The sequence below is a fragment of the Galeopterus variegatus genome, unplaced genomic scaffold (assembly GCF_000696425.1).
Source record: "Galeopterus variegatus unplaced genomic scaffold, G_variegatus-3.0.2 Scaffold901, whole genome shotgun sequence".
In the NCBI taxonomy this organism is placed as follows: Eukaryota; Metazoa; Chordata; class Mammalia; order Dermoptera; family Cynocephalidae; genus Galeopterus; species Galeopterus variegatus.
In genome coordinates, this window is record NW_007727012.1 from 457497 (window position 1) to 466713 (window position 9217).

Genomic DNA, 9217 nt, shown 5'->3' on the forward strand with positions numbered 1-9217 from the left:
GATTTAGTTGGGTAATCTAAAAAACTAGTAAGGAAAAAAAATTTGTTTTCTAAGCATAACTGTTGTGGCTTCACACTTAAAAACAAAACAGAAGAAACCAACCTTACAAACAAAAAACACACACAATGTCAATTGTCTGGGTGAACAGAAATTATTATTATTTTTTTTTTTGTCAATATACAATGTGGTTTATTATTGTGGCCAATTACCAAAACCTCCCTCCCCCCTCCCTCCCAACAATATCCTTTCGGGTTTGCTTGTCGTATCAACTTCAAGGAATTATAATTGTTGTGTCTTCTTCCCTCCCCCCTCCGTTGTTTGTGTATTTATTTATTTATTTTTAGCTTGCACAAATAAGTGAGAACATGTGATATTTCTCTTTCTGTGCCTGACTCATTTCACGAAATATAATTCTCTCTAGGTCCATCCATGTCATTGCAAATGGCAGTATTTCATTCTTTTTTATAGCTCAGTAGTATTCCATTGTGTAGATATACGACATTTTCCATATCCACTCATCCGACGATGGACATTTGGGCTGGTTCCAACTCTTGGCTATTGTAAAGAGTGCTGCGATGAACATTGGGGAACAGGTATACCTTCGACTTGATGATTTCCATTCCTCTGGGTATATTCCCAGCAGTGGGATAGCTGGGTCATATGGTAGATCTATCTGCAATTGTTTGAGGAACCTCCATACCATTTTCCATAGAGGCTGCACCATTTTGCAGTCCCACCAGCAATGTATGAGAGTTCCTTTTTCTCCGCAACTTTGCCAGCATTTATCACTCACAATCTTTTGGATATTAGCCATCCTAACTGAACAGAATTTATTCTATTATGACAGATTAAGAAAAAGAACGATACTGTTTTACAGTATCCATTCTTGCTTATATGCACTTATAACAGGCAAACAGATTGTAAATAATACAAAATAAAGGATAACTTAAAACTCTTATTTTTTGAAGTACATTCATATGTCATATTGCAAATAAACACAAACATAGGCCCAGAGAGGGATGTTAATAAAGTATCAGTATTTGTCTACTTTCAGGAAAAAAAAGAAAAACAAAAAACTCGTTCTTGATCTTGGATTAAATTGATAAGGGGAAGATGTCCTAAACCAAAAGATGAAAATTTTAGAAAGATAAAAATGTTTTAAGTTTAATCCAAGTGAGATGTTTACAAGTTGCCTTGTCAATGCTTTGAGATAATGGCGAAGTCAGAAACTGAGAGGCATAACTGACATAAAGAAGTGAAAAAATTTAAATACTATAATAAATTTGGAAATATAGCTTCCTTTCTTTTATATTTCACTATGTCCTCTAGAAAGGAATGTTATAAAAATAGCTACTTTTTACCAAGCTAGACATTTTACATACATTATTTCTAATCTTTAATAACCTATAGAGTAGATATCAATACCATCATTTTATACTTGAGTACACGGAGGCTACAGAAGATTAAATAACTTGTCTAAAGTCACAGAGCTAGCTATTGGCAGAATCACCTCTAAAGTTTCACCTTATGTATAAGTAGCTTCCTGGTCCAAAGAAGAAAGCTCAGACAAACTTCGGAAATCTTATCTGTGACCAGAAACAAAAGAACCAATAAAATGAAGTCAGCCTTATCTCTGTTTACACAAACAGGCAGGAAGCTTGCCTTGAGAAAAAAATATTCACAATTCCAGTGACTAATAAATTCTGGACTTCTATTTTATAACGTCTAACATCAGTCAAGTTTCCATATAACTTTTGACTGAATATAAACAATAATTAAAGACTAACTTTACTATCTAATACATACATTTCTTACAGGTTTATCACTAAAGAAAGCTGATTAAAAACTTCTCTATAGTTCCACAATTTCAAACTATCTTTTCATTTCTGTCATTAAGGGAGGTAGTTATTGCATTGGGGGTTATGGGCAAAGACCCTGGAGAACACAAGACTGGATAAAATCCTGACTTAGTTATATAACCTTGACCAAATTATTTTACCTCTCTAAGCTTCAGTTTGTCTGTAAAATAGGGATACATACAAGGGTACTCCAAAAAGTTCATGGAAAAATAGAATTAAAAGATAATACAAATCTCTCCGTGAACTTTTTGCAGACCCCCATATCTGGCTCACAGTTACTGTAACGAGCAAATGAGATAACATGTATAAAGCATTCCACATAGTATCTGGTGCATAGTAAGTGCCCAATAAATTTGTTAGGGTGATATATTTTGGAGACTTCTGTTTTATTGGGACATTTTATATTAAACAAAACTTCACTCTCTGTTACTAATGCTACTATGGAACATTACAGATAAAGTCTTAAAACCTCTTTATTGACTTTATTGGGGTTGTCAACACAGAGTGCAAAGAAAAGAAAGGTATTAAAATTCCATCCAAAGAGCATGCATTTTCAGTTTCAGGACAAAAAGTACCAACAGACTTTCAAACAAAACCCAGATTTTACAAGAGAGAGAGTCAGACCTTTGCACTTTGAAATTCAGTAACTCTTCTGCAAGAAATATGGGGAGAACATTTAAAATGTAAGCCAGAGCATAACATTGTAACATGTTATCGCTTGATGATCTGCTAGAATGGTTTCTCCAGGCAAGAGTCAATTTCATCATTCACCACTGAGGGGAGCTGTAACCTAGGAAAAGGTTTATACAGAGTCCCAAGGTTTTGGTTTTCCCTCCCTCCCCCAGTGCCTTATAATATCATTTCATCAACTTTTATTAAAATATATTTTACGTTAACTTCACAAGCATATCCCAATTCTCTTTCAGAGACCTTATTAAAAATAGAAGCCTCATTATGCCCATACAATCATAAAGATAGAGGATCCTTATCCCCCTGTGTTGCTTTATTTTACTCTATAGCACTTATCTAACATACTACATATTTATCATATATTTAACCTATATTATATATTCATTTTATCTAACATACTATATATTTAATCCATTAATGTTTATTCTCTCTCTCTCTGTCACCTCTCTCTCTTTTTCTCTCTCTTTCTGTCTCCCACATACACACACATAAACGTAAGCTCCTTGAGGAAGAGATTTGTCACCTGTTTTATATACCACTCTATTTCCATTGAATTAATAAATAAATGAATGAAAGAATACTGGCCCATTTACTAGAAAGGTTCAAAATACCTCATTAGATGATGTCAAGTAAAGCAAACTGCTTCTACCTGAAAAATGCAATGTCTACTTACACTGAATTTTGGTTCAAAAGAAAATGTCTAAGTGTTCCTTAATCCCACAAATGGTTATATGGACAGATCTCATGAGATTGGCTTGTTTAATATACAATTATAGTAGAAACCTCCCTCTTAAATGATCTGATTGGTATGGGGAGCTGAGCATTTAAATTAGAAAATTATAAATACTGATACTCCAAATTTTTAATTTTGTCCAATACATATTATTGTGTTTCATTCACCAGTTTTTATGGCCTCTTCTTTCAATATAACTGTTAATTGTTGATTTTCTGGTACAATCAATACCCACAACGTATCATTGGTGAATTTCAATTTCTTTTAAATAAAATGAATACAGTACTTAAGGACAACAGAGACACAATCTGAATGCAAAATCCCTCCAGATTTTATAAATTTTCCCAATCTTTTATAGTTATATTATCCACGCCAGATTTGACAGTTTTTAACAGCGTACTTTCATCAACTTTTTCTTAAGCATTTAACTAAGTTTATAAAATAATCCTTCAAACTGATTATTTCATTGACCTATGAAATATCTAGTTAAATTACATAATTACAATAATAGGTCAACAGCATTAAGAGGTCTTGTGAGGGGTCCAACCTAACTTTCAACCCACTTATGAGAGCAGAAGTGTGTAGGAGTGTGTCAGAGAGTAACCTACTAACCGTGTTGACACATACGGGCTTAAAACCAGGATGTTTTACAAACAGAATGGAAAATATGAGATAATCCATGTAAGTTAAGTAGCAATTGATCAGAAGAGCTTCTACCATTAACAGCCTACGGATCTTTCACATACTATTTCACTGCCACTAGGGTCTATTTTTTTTTTTTTTTTTTTTTTTTTTTTTTTGTGACCGGTAAGGGGATCGCAATCCTTGGCATGGTGTCACCCACACCACACTCAGCCAGCGAGCGCACTGGCCATCCCTATGTAGGACCCGAAACCCCGGCCCCAGCGCTCCCAGCGCTGCACTCTCCCGAGTGAGCCACAGGGTCGGCCCTAACTTTTTCAATTTTTTTCAGCAGAGTTGATGGATGCTACTAATGTTATTCCCCTCTTAAAAACACTAATCCTTACAGGATTTCTAACAGTTCACTGGGTTTAACTATAATCATTCATTCACCTTCTCCTTCAACAAGTATGTATTGAGAAGCTACTAGCCAAAAGGTACAATGATAAAAAATAAAAATAAAAAAATAAAATAAACAATTGTAGTGGATACAGAGATAAATGGAATAAATCTCTTCCCCATTTAAATTTACTCATCCAAGCAAGGGTCCTGTTAGCATCTCAGAAAACTGACCTAGATTTTCCAGAGCAGGTAAAAAGAGTTAACACACCTGGATAGATAAAAAAAAAAAAAGAACTATTCTCAAAATCCATTTATGACTCTCACTATACAAGAGTTGGTCTTGGCATAAAGAAATTAAGGTCTTCCCGAAAACTAAAGAGGGAGATATGCCTAATTCTAGTCTATCTTCCAGATGAGAATACAGCATAGCACTTCCTTGTTTTGTTTTAGGTTTAATTACACAAACTCATCTTTTGACATTAGATACTTCGTGATTTATGATAGCTGTCCTAATTTAGAGAATGTAAATTAGCATAATCTCTTTTGAGTTAAGAGATTTTAAATGCTTTAAGTCATAACGTGCATTAATGCTCTTTCCCACACATTAAAAGTGTGGCAGTTTCACAATAATTTTGAAGTCTGGTAACTATATGATAAAACTAAATCTGATAATGAATACATTTAATATCTGTTTTTGTTCTTTAACCTTTCATAAATATATAAATATATTATGCTTGTAAAATAGGTTAAATCCCATAATTGCCTCTTAAAAAACAAACACAAAAAAAAAAACCCTGCTGTAAAACAGGCATAAGCCAATAAAAATAAAACCATAAGAAACTTATCTAATAAAAATTTTATGTTATTTTCTTGCATGGGCTTTCTAGCAAGCATTATTATTGTTGTTGTCATTATTAATAGCTGAGGAATTGCCTACCCCTCCCACATTCACTAATTTTACCTTTCTTCAAATTAGCTTATCAATATTTAGATTCCCCTAGGTTCTGATCATATAAAGATCTTAAAAGATAGGTATTATTTTATTTGATGCCCATGATTAAGAAATTAAGTTTCTTTTACAAGAAAAGCTAATTTACATCACAATTCAATTTCCTTTGTCTTTTTTTCCAATCTGGCTTAGAAAATAACTATTACAGAAATGAGGAGTTGGGAAAAAGAATTGTTTTGGTACAGAATTCAGAATAGGAAATTTACAACAATACTCATAATCCATTCCAGAAAAATGTAAGTATATAGAAAAAATAGACGCTGATGTGGATTTTTACAAAGAAAGACACAAATTAAAGAGTTATTAATTGATTCCAAAATGCAACCCTAGATAATCCTTTGAAATATTTCATTCTCCATAAACCTACAAATCAAAAATTTGATCTACAAAAAAAATTCAAGTACTTTATAAAATATTTATATCCATTAAAACAAAGCCAATGACCTAGAAACACCTTCCGAGATAATCTAGAAAAAAATCTTTCATTTTATCGATGAAGAAGCTGAATACTAGAGAATAATCTACTCAAGGTTACCAGTTTTGAAGACCTAACATCAGGATTTATACTAAATTCTAACCCAATCCAAAGTTCATGGTTTCACTATACTATGAGATGAGAGAAAGAAAATGCATTTTCCTTCAAATAAGAATATGTGGAGGCAGAGAGACAAGAAAGCAGAAAACCTTTCATCTTTTAAAAAGCATAATGATAGCTGAAAATATCCAGAAATGCAGTGTTCTTTCTACCATGTCACTCAGAGTAAGGTTTTCAAAATTACCTGGTTACATAGCAAAACTTAATTTCTAGTAATATTCAATTAAAATGTTTGTTTGTATAAAGTAAACAATATGAGTATAGTTAAAAGCTATCTATATTATTTTTATTGGTTTTTCCTGCATCTAATGTATTAATAAATATTTGGACAGTAGGAATCCTCACATACTTTTTAAAAATTTTCCTCCTGTGTCCACTCCCTTACCTGACAGATTTCTAGCAACTTCAACTATTTGAGTAATAAATAGGCAAAGGAGCAAAATAAGCTTCTGAGCTTAAATAAATATATTTTTACATTAAAAGGCTATAACCATACTCTTTCACTTGAGGAACAAATGCCCCACTATGGGAAGGACAATCCAAAATAAATTTAAATTTTACCACTTTATTTTAATTTTTAATATTTCTCCATTGACCTTTAAAATACATTTATAAAATGTGTAATACAGAATTTAAGAAAAAGATTTTTCCCCAAAATCCCACAGATCTGAACACCTCTTGCAGTCAAATCTAATGTATATCATGCAGCTTTTTTTAATTATTTTTTTCCTATTTGCACCTTTCAACAGGTTACTTTATAAACTGTTTTTCAGAAATTTGGAACTGGTATGCCTTTATCCTAAGATTAATCATGTAATAAGAACAAAAGAACACCTTTCTAAGCAATATAAAGTTAGTTTTTATATACTTTTGCCATTAGTTACAACCCAAATTTAACTGGCTAATTCTTTAATAGATCAAGTTAACAAAGAGACTTCAGATGCATAATGGAGCCAATGAGTACTGAAAACTAAGAGACCATCCATTGGGCAGAAGTTATTGTCTAAGAATCAAAGCTAGCTTTTGAGTTTGTAATCAATTTCAGCAAGCATAAGTTTGTTTTGTTTTTTAAACTTTAATTGCTACTCAAATTATAATGCTCAAATCTATCATTACAGAAAAGTCAAAACTGCTGTTTAATATGTGTGAACCTTTAACACAATTACACTGGCTTGATTTGATATCCAGCCATCAGAACTCCCTTATTGTGTTTGGACCTGATTTCATTCCCAAACTTCCCAGCTCCTGAAGCCTAAAAACAGCCCAGTTACTGCTGGAAAAGTCTAAGATTCCTTTTACCACTGAGATACAAAGTAAGGCATAGAAAGGAAGAATATGATGCACAGCATATTATAAGCCTGTTATAAATACACATTTTAGAACTTGAATGATGATCATAATGATGAACAGTCATGATAATGATGATGATGAAGACAATGGTAAAAGCTAATATTCACTGACAATTATTTAACCCTCATAACAACCCTAATTTTATGGCTGAGAAGTTAAGAAACTTTCCCATGATCACAGAGCCTGTAACTGGAAGAGCCAGGACTTGAAATCAGGTCTGACTCCAGAGCCCACACGCTTAATCACCATATTTTCATTGTCTGTCTTCTCTAACCCCCTTTTAATAAACATTTATTAAACACCTACTGTATTCCTGCTAGTCAGTGGAATTCCAAAATATGTAAATTAATTTAAGATGATTATTAAGGTACCAATCTAGAATATCTCAGCCCAAATTAAGAGTGAAAGTACACATTTTATTTTTAAAGATTTCAAAGGTCACTCATGGTTTCATTCAACCAACGTTTAAATGAGCATCTGCTATGTGAGAAGCACCATGCTAGATGCTGAACAGATAAGAAGATAAATAAGACATGGTCTTAACCTCAAGCCCCAAACAGAGTACATACGAATGTACTTCAAAAAAGCCACGGAAAAATAGAAAAAACAATACAAATCTTTCCATAAACTTTTTGAAGTACCCTCATAATTCAATATTGAAGACTTACAATTTTTAGCAAAAGCATTTCCTACAAATAATGCTATCAGCTATCATTTCACTTAAGAAAATTCCAGAAGCTATAGCTATTAAATCACTATTTAATTTCCATAAGGCAACATCTCTCCTACCACCAAAATGCTAATGTACCTCAATAATAATATATATATATAAAGTCAAAAGTGTGAAAGGTGAAGGAATTTGCCATTAGCTTACATTTTCTATGACAAATGTCCACTCTTTGTCTTCAAATTCCTCCGCATGAGGATCCTGTAACAAAAGCAAAATGTGAAACTGAAATACATGTCTTTAGTAAAATCAAATTACAATTATTTTGTCCACTCTTTGTCTTCAAATTCCTCCGCATGAGGATCCTGTAACAAAAGCAAAATGTGAAATTGAAATACATGTCTTTAGTAAAATCAAATTACAATTATTTTAAAAAAAAGCCTTGTTTTTAGCTTTTACCAACTTTTAAAAAGGGAGAGGCAGAATAGCCTACTCATGATAATTTCCATAATTTCCCTAAATTTAAACTATTTTATATCAAGAAATTCTCTAATTTACTTTCATTGATGCATATCTTTATCTTCCATCATTGCATCTGTGAATGACAAGATAAAAAGAAACCTGATCAGAGACAGATAAAACTAGTGAATAAACTATTAAGAAGCATTTTATTAAGATATTAAATACTCATGCAGAGCCTTGCCCTCATTTTTATATTTATAAGTATTTTAAACTAAAAGTACCATCTGAGGCAAGGTTTTCTTTGGTGCACAGGTTATATAAACATCTGGAATTTCAAAGCACTGCAGGGACTTCATAATCTAGACTAAATGGCTAATCAGCATTGGCTGTTGATATCCTCCTCCTACTTCTCTCCCCCACTAACCCTGGAAATGACTCAGAAACCTCAGAAACCTCAAATACAACCAAATCCAACTTTTTTTTTTTTTAATGAGGCATGCTTTGCAAGTATTTATTTGACAAATATTTATTGGGTACTTATCATAAAGGGGATTGTAGAGGTGTCATATGGATTCAAACATAGTTGTCCTTGCCTTCAAAGACAAATGTAACAACTCTAAATAAGCATATGATAAATGAAGTAAATGGTTTTACCAGAGATTAGAAAATGATACATTAATTTTTACAGGAATGAACAGGAAAAGCTTCACAAGAGAGAAAACATCTGGGCTAGGTGGGATTGTATAGGATTTCCACAGACATTAGAATAAATAAAGGCAAAAGACAACAAAGTGTAAGAAATAGGAAAGTAGTGAAGTTACATTATATG

General features: G+C 32.5%; 1 protein-coding gene across 1 annotated transcript in view; it reads right to left on the bottom strand.

Annotated features, from left to right (window-relative positions):
- Nucleotides 1-8180, bottom strand: part of EHBP1 (EH domain binding protein 1) — a 291263-nt gene extending 283083 nt beyond the window's left edge. The window contains exon 1 of the mRNA XM_008573309.1: nucleotides 8134-8180. The gene's annotated coding sequence lies outside the window, so the exon portion shown is untranslated. The remainder of the gene's footprint in view (nucleotides 1-8133) is intronic.
- Nucleotides 8181-9217: the final 1037 nt, after the last annotated feature.